This window comes from Zalophus californianus, chromosome 1 (assembly GCF_009762305.2).
Source record: "Zalophus californianus isolate mZalCal1 chromosome 1, mZalCal1.pri.v2, whole genome shotgun sequence".
In the NCBI taxonomy this organism is placed as follows: domain Eukaryota; kingdom Metazoa; phylum Chordata; class Mammalia; order Carnivora; family Otariidae; genus Zalophus; species Zalophus californianus.
In genome coordinates, this window is record NC_045595.1 from 10,700,038 (window position 1) to 10,709,672 (window position 9,635).

The window sequence follows — 9,635 nt, forward strand, 5'->3', positions numbered from 1 at the left end:
CACCTCAGCAAAAAGAACAAGAGGTAGTGCCGTCAGCCAGGGACCTACTCAATACGGACATTAGTACGATGTCGGACCTAGAGTTCAGAATCATGACTTTAAAGATACTAGCTGGGCTTGAAAAAAGCGTGGAAGTTATTAGGGAAACCCTTTCTGGAGAAATAAAAGAACTAAAATCTAACCAAGTCGAAATCAAATAGGCTATTGATGAGGTGCAATCAAAAATGGGGGCACTAACTGCGAGGATAAATGAGGTAGAAGAGAGAATCAGCAATATAGAAGACCAAATGATGGAAAATAAAGAGGCTGAGAAAAAGAGGGAGAAACAACTACAGGATCACGAGGGCAAAATTCGAGAGATAAGCGATATGAAAAGACGAAACAACATTAGAATAATTGGGATCTCAGAAGAAGAAGAAAGAGAGAGAGTGGCAGAAGGTATATTGGAGCAAATAATAGCAGAGAACTTCCCTAATGTGAGGAAGAAAACAGGCATCAAAATCCAGGAGGCACAGAGGACCCCTCTCAAAATCAATAATAATAGGTCAACATCCCGACATCTACTAGTAAAACTTACGAGTCTCAGAGACAAAGAAAAATTCCTGAAAGCAGCTCGGGAGAAGAGATATGTAACCTACAATGGTACAAATATTAGATTGGCAACAGACCTATCCACAGAGACCTGGCAGGCCAGAAAGGACTGGCAAGATATCTTCAGAACACTAAACGAGAAAAATATGCAGTCAAGAATACTATATCCAGCTAGGCTGTCATTGAAAATAGAAGGAGAAATCAAAAGCTTCCAGGACAAACAAAAACTAAAGGAATTTGCAACCACGAAACCAGCCCTCCAAGAAATATTGAAAGGGGTCCTCTAAGCAAAGAGAGAGCCTAAAAGCAGCAAAGATCAGAAAGGAACACAGACAACATACAGTAATGGTCACCTTACAGGCAATACAATGGCACTAAATTCATACCTTTCAATAGTTACCCTGAATGTAAATGGGCTCAATGCCCCAATCAAAAGACACAGGCTATCAGATTGGATTAAAAAACAAGACCCATCAATATGCTGTGTGCAAGAGACTCATTTTAGACCCAAGACACCCCCAGATTGAAAGTGAGGGGGTGGAAAACCATTTACCATGCTAATGAACAGCAAAAGAAAGCTGGGGTGGCAATCCTTATATCACACAAACTAGATTTTAAAACAAAGACTGTAATAAGAGATGAAGAAGGACACTATATCCTACCCAAAGGAACTATCCAACAAGAAGATCTAACAATTGTAAATATCTATGCCCCGAACATGGGAGCAGCCAATTATATAAGGCAATTAATCACAAAAGCAAAGAAACACATTGACAACAATACAATAATAGTGGGGGACTTTAAGACCCCCGTGACTGAAATGGACAGATCATCTAAGCAAAAGATCAACAAGGAAATAAAGACTTTAAATGGCACACTGGACCAAATGGACTTCACAGACATATTCAGAACATTCCATCCCAAAGCAATGGAATACACATTCTTCTCTAGTGCCCATGGAACATTCTCCAGAATTGATCACATCCTAGGTCACAAATCAGGTGTCAAACGGTACCAAAAGATTGGGATCATTCCCTGCATATTTTCAGACCACAATGCTTTGAAACTAGAACTCAATCACAAGAGGAAAGTCGGAAAGAACTCAAATACATGGAGGCTAAAGAGCATCCTACTAAAGAATGAAGGGTCAACCAAGGAAATTAAAGAAGAATTAAAAAAATTCATGGAAACCAATGAAAATGAAAACACAACTGTCCAAAATCTTTGGGATACAGCAAAGGCAGTCCTGAGAGGAAAGTATATAGCAATACAAGCCTTTCTCAAGAAACAAGAAAGGTCTCAAATACACAACATAACCCTACACCTAAAGGAGCTAGAAAAAAACAGCCAATAAAGCCTAAACCCAGCAGGAGAAGAGAAATCATAAAGATCAGAGCAGAAATCAATGAACTAGAAACCAAAAGAACAGTAGAACAGATCAACGAAACTAGGAGCTGGTTCTTTCAAAGAATTAACAAGATTGATAAACTCCTGGCCAGACTGATCAGAAAGAAAAGAGAAAGGACCCAAATCAACAAAATCATGAATGAAAGAGGAGAGATCACAACCAACACCAAAGAAATACAAACAATTATAAGAACATATTATGAGCAACTCTATGCCAGCAAATTAGAGAACCTGGAAGAAATGGGTGCATTCCTAGAGATGTACCAACTACCAAAACTGAACCAGGAAGAAATAGAAAACCTGAACAGACCTATAACCACTAAGGAAATTGAAGCAGTCATCCAAAATCTCCCAAGAAACAAAAGCCCAGGGCCAGATGGCTTCCCAAGGGAATTCTATCAGTCATTTCAAGAAGAATTAATACCTATTCTTCTGAAACTGTTCCAAAAAATAGACATGGAAGGAAAACTTCCAAACTCATTTTATGAGGCCAGCCTTACCTTGATCCCAAAACCAGACAAAGATCCCATCAAAAAGGAGAATTACAGACCAATATCCTTGATGAATATGGATGCAAAAATTCTCACCAAAATACTAGCCAATAGGATCCAACAGTATATTAAAAGGATTATTCACCACGACCAAGTAGGATTTATCCCTGGGCTGCAAGGCTGGTTCAACATCCACAAATCAATTAACGTGATACAATACATTAACAAAAGAAAGAACAAGAATCATATGATCCTCTCAATAGATGCAGAAAAAGCATTTGACAAAGTACATCATCCTTTCTTGATCAAAACTCTTCAGAGTATAGGTATAGAGGGTACATACCTCAATATCATAAAAGCCATCTACGAAAAACCTACAGCGAATATCATTCTCAATGGGGAAAAGCTGAGAGCTTTTCCCCTAAGGTCAGGAACGCGGCAGGGATGTCCACTCTCACCACTGCTATTCAACATAGTATTAGAAGTCCTAGCCACAGCAATCAGACAACAAAAAGAAATCAAAGGCATCCAAATCGGCAAAGAGGAAGTCAAACTCTCACTCTTTGCAGATGATATGATACTTTATGTGGAAAACCCAAAAGACTCCACCCCAAAACTGCTAGAACTCAAAGAGGAATTCAGTCAAGTAGCAGGCTATAAATTAAATGCCCAGAAATCAGTGGCATTCCTATACACCAACAACAAGACAGAAGAGAGACAAATCAAGGAGTCGATCCCATTTACAATTGCACCCAAAACCATAAGATACCTAGGAATAAATTTAACCAAAGAGGCAAAGGATCTGTACTCAAAAAACTATAAAATATTCAGGAAAGAAATTGAAGAAGACACAAAGAAATGGAAAAACATTCCATGCTCCTGGATGGGGAGAACCAACATTGTGAAGATGTCAATGCTACCTAGAGCAATCTACACATTCAATGTAATCCCCATCAAAATACCATCCACTTTTTTCAAAGAAATGGAACAAATAATCCTAAAATTTGTATGGAACCAGAGGAGACCCCGAATAGCCAGAGGAATATTGAAAAAGAAAAGCAAAGCTGGCGGAATCACAATTCCGGACTTCCAGCTCTATTACAAAGCTGTCATCATCAAGACAGTATGGTAGTGGCACAAAAACAGACACATCGATCAATGGAACAGAATCGAGAGCCCAGAAATGGACCCTCAACTCTATGGTCAACTTATCTTTGACAAAGCAGGAAAGAATGTCCAATGGCAAAAAGACAGTCTCTTCAACAAATGATGTTGGGAAAATTGGACAGCCACATGCAGAAGACTGACACTGGACCATTTCCTTACACCACACACAAAAATAGACTCCAAATGGTTGAAAGACCTAAATGTGATATAGGAGTCCATCAGAATCCTAAAGGAGAACACAGGTAGCAACCTCTTCGACCTCAGCCGCAGCAACTTCTTCCTAGAAACATTGCCAAAGGCACGGGAAGCCAGGGCAAAAATGAACTATTGGGATTTCATCAAGATAAAAAGCTTTTGCACAGCAAAAGAAACAGTCCACAAAACCAAAAGACAACTGACAGATGGGAGAAAATATTTGCAAATGACAGATCAGATAAAGGGCTAGTATCCAAAATCTATAAAGAACTTATCCAACTCAACACCCAAAGAACAAATAATCCTATCAAGAAATGGGCAGAAGACATGAACAGACGTTTTTCCAAAGAAGACATCCAAATGGCCAACAGGCACATGAAAAAGTGCTCAACATCGCTCGGCATCAGGGAAATCCAAATCAAAACCTCAATGAGATACCACCTCACACCCGTCAGAATGGCTAAAATTAACAAGTCAGGGAACGACAGATGTTGGCGGGGATGTGGAGAAAGGGGAACCCTCCTACACTGTTTGTGGGAGTGCAAGTTGGTGCAACCCCTCTGGAAAACAGTATGGAGGTTCCACAAACAGTTGAAATTAGAGCTACCATTCGAGCCAGCAATTACACTACTGGGTATTTACCCCAAAGATACAAATGTAGGGACCTGAAGGGTTACGTGCACCCCAATGTTTATAGCAGCAATGTCCACGATAGCCAAACTGTGGAAAGAGCCCAGATGTCCATCGACAGATAAATGGATAAAGAGGTGGTATATAGACACAATGGAATATTATGCAGCCATCAAAAGGAATGAGATCTTGCCATTTGCAACGACGTGGATGGAACTGGAGGGTGTTATGCTTAGTGAAATAAGTCAATCAGAGAAAGACATGTATCATATGACCTCACTGATATGAGGAATTCTTAATCTCAGAAACAAACTGAGGGTTGCTGTAGTGGTCGGGGGTGGGAGGCATGGGGTGGCTGGGTGATAGACATTGGGTAGGGTATGTGCTACGGTGAGCGCTGTGAATTGTGTAAGACTGTTGAATCACAGATCTGTACTTCTGAAACAAATAACGTGACATATTTTAAGAAAAAAGAAAAAGAAGAAGATAGCAGGAGAGGAATAATGAAGGGGAGTAAGTCAGAGGGGGAGAGGAACCAGGAGAGATGATGGACTCTGAAAAACAAACTGAGGTTTCTGGAGGGGAGGAGGGTTGGGGGATGGGTTAGCCTGGTTTTGGGTTTTAAAGAGGGCACATTCTGCATGGAGCACTGGTTGTTATGAACAAACATTGAATCATGGAACACTACACCAAAACAAATGATGTAATATATGGTGATTTACATGACAATAAAAATTTAAAAAAAATCCAATTGAACAGACATGAGGAAATTAACATGCATTGTTTTTTGTCTGTGGCATACGATCTGACATTAAGGAGAGCAATTAGTGATCTGTTATTCAAGTTTCCTTCCAATGACTTTATGAGCAGTGATTGGGTGTGGGCCACCTTCCAGGTAACTGGGAATATTTGAAGGACATGCTTGTTGTGTAGAACTGCTGACTCTGAACCACAGGACCAGAAGGATATCCAGCTCTTGTGTGAAGCATCCTCTGGTCATGCAAGTGGATGGGATTTCTGAGCAGGAAGGAGATACGAAATGGATGATACCGATGTTGTTCCTTCACTGCATTTTAGGAAAATTTTAGGAAAAGGGAGTTATTTCATCGAAAAATAAGAGAGTCATATTAGCAGGTAGCATTAGAAGTTTTCACGTGGAAATAGGAAAACAAATCTGTGATAAAACAGGTGCACTAAGAAATCCGTCACCTCAATGAGTAAACCCCCTCAGTTATGGACACCAAACATCTCTGCTTCAATAAATAGATGCACAGCATAAAAAATAAATATTTTGATTATTAACAAAATGGTTGGTTTGAAATGTTGCACGATTGTAGTTCTTATTTTTTTATCTTTTAATTCCAGTATAATTAACGTACATAGTAATATTAGTTTCATGTGTACAATATAGTGATTCAGCAATTCTATACATTACTCAGTGTTCATAACAATAAGTGCATTCTTAATCCTCATCACATATTTCATCCAACCTCCACCCACCTCCCCTCTGGCAACCACCACTTTTTTCCCAATATTGAAGAGTCTAGATTTTTGTTTGTCTCTTTTTTTCATTGTTTGTTTTGTGTCCTAAATTCCACATATGGGTGAAATCATATGGTATCAGTCTTTCTTTGACTGACTGATTTCCCTTATTATTATACCCTCTAAGTCCATCTGTGTTGTAGATGGCTACATTGAATAAAAAGCTTCTGCACAGCAAAGGAAACAGTCAACAAAACTAAAAGACAACTACTGAGTGGTAAAAGATATTTACAAATGATCTATCCAATAAGGGATTAATATCCAAACTATATAAAAAAGTATACCAAAAAAATTAATGGTAATTCAATTAAAAATGACAAGAAACATGAATACACATTTCTCCAAAGAAGACATCCAGATGATCAACAGACTCATGAAAAGATGGTCAATGGCACTCATGAGCAGGGAAACACAAATCAAAATCACAATGAGATATCAACTGGTACCTGTCAGAATGGATAAAATTAACCACACAGGAAACAACTGATGTTGGCAAAGATGTGGAGAAAGGGGAACCCTCTTGCACAGTTGGTGGGAATGCAAACTGGTGCAGCCACTTGGGACACAGAGTGGACGGGCTCAAACAATTGAAAATAGATCTACCCTATGATCCATGGATCCCACTACTTGGATTTACCGAAAGAAAATTCATCCTCATACTTGTGGTCATCAGAGAAACTAAGAAAATATCAGGTCAATCTATTTATTCAAATTTTCTTCCCATGTAGACTTCCACCGGAGATATATTTTTACTCATCAGTGTTTAATAGTGACTATGGTAGGCATTCTGGAATATAATAGAATAAATAGTTGAATAATAGAATAAAACAAGGAAACTAGTTTTAAAGCACAGGAACATGTTTGTAGAGAAAGTCCCTGATATTAAGCTTTTGATTTCCGAAGCTTCCGTTTCAGAGACAACCATGCTGAATAAACACATTGTCAGGTGTGTGACACTATTACCAGATAAGCACTCAGGCTGCCCCAGCCATGAAGAACCTCCTCGGAAAGCCCTGGGTAAACTGGATACTGACACATGAGTGACCATGCCTTCCCTTTCCTGGCCAGAATTTCACTCTTATGTTTTAAACTAGTTAATATAGAGTGAACCTAGGAACCCCTAGCCACTCTGTCCATGGATCCCAATAATGGGCCCCCTAGAACTTTTGGTTATCTCTACAAGAACCTTTGGTAATAAACCTCATCTTGTTAGAGTTCTCTGATGAGTGATGCTGAGCTGTGTCTTGCATTCACAATAAGAACCCAAGGGCAGGTGCAGCCACAGCAGAAGCTCTGGTGAGGGAAGCATCTGTGGGAATGTCCACAAGTACAGGGGTGCAGGGGAGTGTCCAGGCTTTCCTAGTCAGAGCATCCCTGTCAGGAACCTGAGACCTAAACAGAACAAGATTAGAGACCACATTATTAGGAAGAGGAGTGAAGGTGTGATGTAAAAAGACTGACAGTCTCAAGGTAAAAACTGCTGTTTTGTATTCTCCTCTACAGTAAAGTTATGGAAGGGCTCTTGGCCAAGTGTAGTTTCTTCCATATGAAGAATACAACCATAATTATTTTTTAGGAATTCTAGAGAAAATTTACTTGGCACAATATTAAGTGGTTTAAAAAGAAATTATTTTTAAGAAATCCAACTTGCCCCATGTAAGATGTAGAAATTTCCAGGGAACTGTGATCCAAGGCTTGGGAAAACAATGGGGACATATGAAAATCTAGAGAGGGGAACACTGTCTGTGTATCAGACAGAGCAGAAGCTTAATAAATTGAGTTAAGCAAATGCATGGAGAAGTTGAATTCAAAGGAACGGAAATTCCAGAAAATATATACAAGAAGCAGATTCTATTTCCACACACTGATCAAAGAATAGCAGTTCCTGGCTCTGAGTCTGTGAACCCTTCAAACATGGGCACTTCTTCAGCCCCAGGACGATGGCCCCTTACATCACTGGAACCCCAGTGATTCTTTTCAGAGCCCTCTTTATGTCTCTGTTCCTCAGGCTGTAGATGAAGGGGTTCAGCATGGGCGTCACCACCGTGTACATCACCGAGGCTACTGCACTTGAGTGGGAGCTCTGGGGAGCAGCAGAGCTAAGGTACACACCTAGGCTGGTACAAAAAAAATAAGGAGACAACAGAGAGGTGAGATGCACAGGTGGAAAATGCTTTATACTTGCTCTGAGCTGAGGATATCCTATGTATGGAGGAAACAATCTTAGAGTAGGAATAAAGGATCCCAGCCAGGGGAGCACCAAGAAGCAACATAATTACGGAATTCATCACCATGTCATTAAGGAAGGTGTCAGAACAGGCCTGCCCAACTACTTGATTGAGTTCACAGAAAAAATGGGGGATTTCCACCTTTGTACGGAAGGACAACCGCAACACCATTAAACTCTGTAACAAGGAATTGAGAACACTGATGACCCAGGACACCAGAACCAGCAGTCCACAGAACCGGGGGTTCATGATGACTGTGTAGTGCAAGGGGTGACAGATGGCCACGAATCGGTCATAGGCCATCACAGTCAGGAGAAAGTTGTCCCAGGCTCCAAAGACTAAGAAAAAGTACATCTGTGTGAGGGAGCCGGCATAGGTGATGACTTGGCTCTGAGTCTGGATGTTCCACAGCATCTTGGGGTTGGTGGTGGAGGTGAAGCAGATGTCTACAAAGGACAGGCTGGCGAGGAAGAAGTACATGGGGGTGTGGAGATGGGAGTCTAAGCTGACGGCCAGGATGATGAGCAGGTTCCCCAGTACAGTGATTAAGTACATGCAGAGGAAAAGCCCAAATATGATGTTCTGTAATTCTGGTTCCTCTGATAATCCCAGAAGAAGAAACTCTGAAATTCCTGTGTCATTGTCTGCCTCCATGTGGTGGTGGTGCCTACAAGGAAAGAAAATAAAAGCATAAAAGTGTTGAATTATATGGGCTTCATTTATTTATTTAATACTTTTTTTTTTTTAAGTTTTTCTTTAAATGTCAGTTAGTGGGGTGCTTGGGTGGTTCAGTCGTCAAGCGTCTGCCTTCCACTCAGGTCATGAACCCAGGGTCCTGGGATCCAGCCCCACATCAAGCTCCCTGCTCGGTGGGAAGCCTGCTTCTCCCTCTCCCATTCCCCCTGCTTGTGTTCCCTCTCTCGCTGTGTCTCTCTCTGTCAAATAAATAAATACAATCTTAAAAAAAAAAAGGAGGTTCATAAAATGCAGGAAAGAAATGGACATGAGAGGTCACAGAGATCTAATAACCTCAAGGGATTCCTGAGAGACTGTGATGAGCAGAAAGCTTCCCCAGTTCTGGCAGGCTTCCAGCCCCTGCCACATGCCCTTGCTGCCCAGAATAATTAACAAAGCAGAAAAAGAACCGTGTAACCAAACAAGAAAAGATTGGGCTTTTTATGATGTCAGACATTTTACTGATTGAATATCCCTCTAGAAAAATGTGCAAAGGGAATAAACCTGCAATTTACAACAGAAAATACAAACTGTAGTACACAATGTAGGAAAATAGGGGGATTTTTAAAGATGAAATAAAAAAAGGCTTTTCCAAATGATTTTAAGTGCCAAATTTTTGAATCAGAAAACCAGGTTTTGAACATCACAT

The 9,635-nt window shown here is 40.3% G+C and overlaps 1 pseudogene; it reads right to left on the reverse strand.

The window, feature by feature from the left end:
- Positions 1–7,971: 7,971 nt before the first annotated feature.
- Positions 7,972–8,905, reverse strand: LOC113936879 (annotated as a pseudogene).
- Between the last annotated feature and the right edge of the window lie 730 nt (positions 8,906–9,635).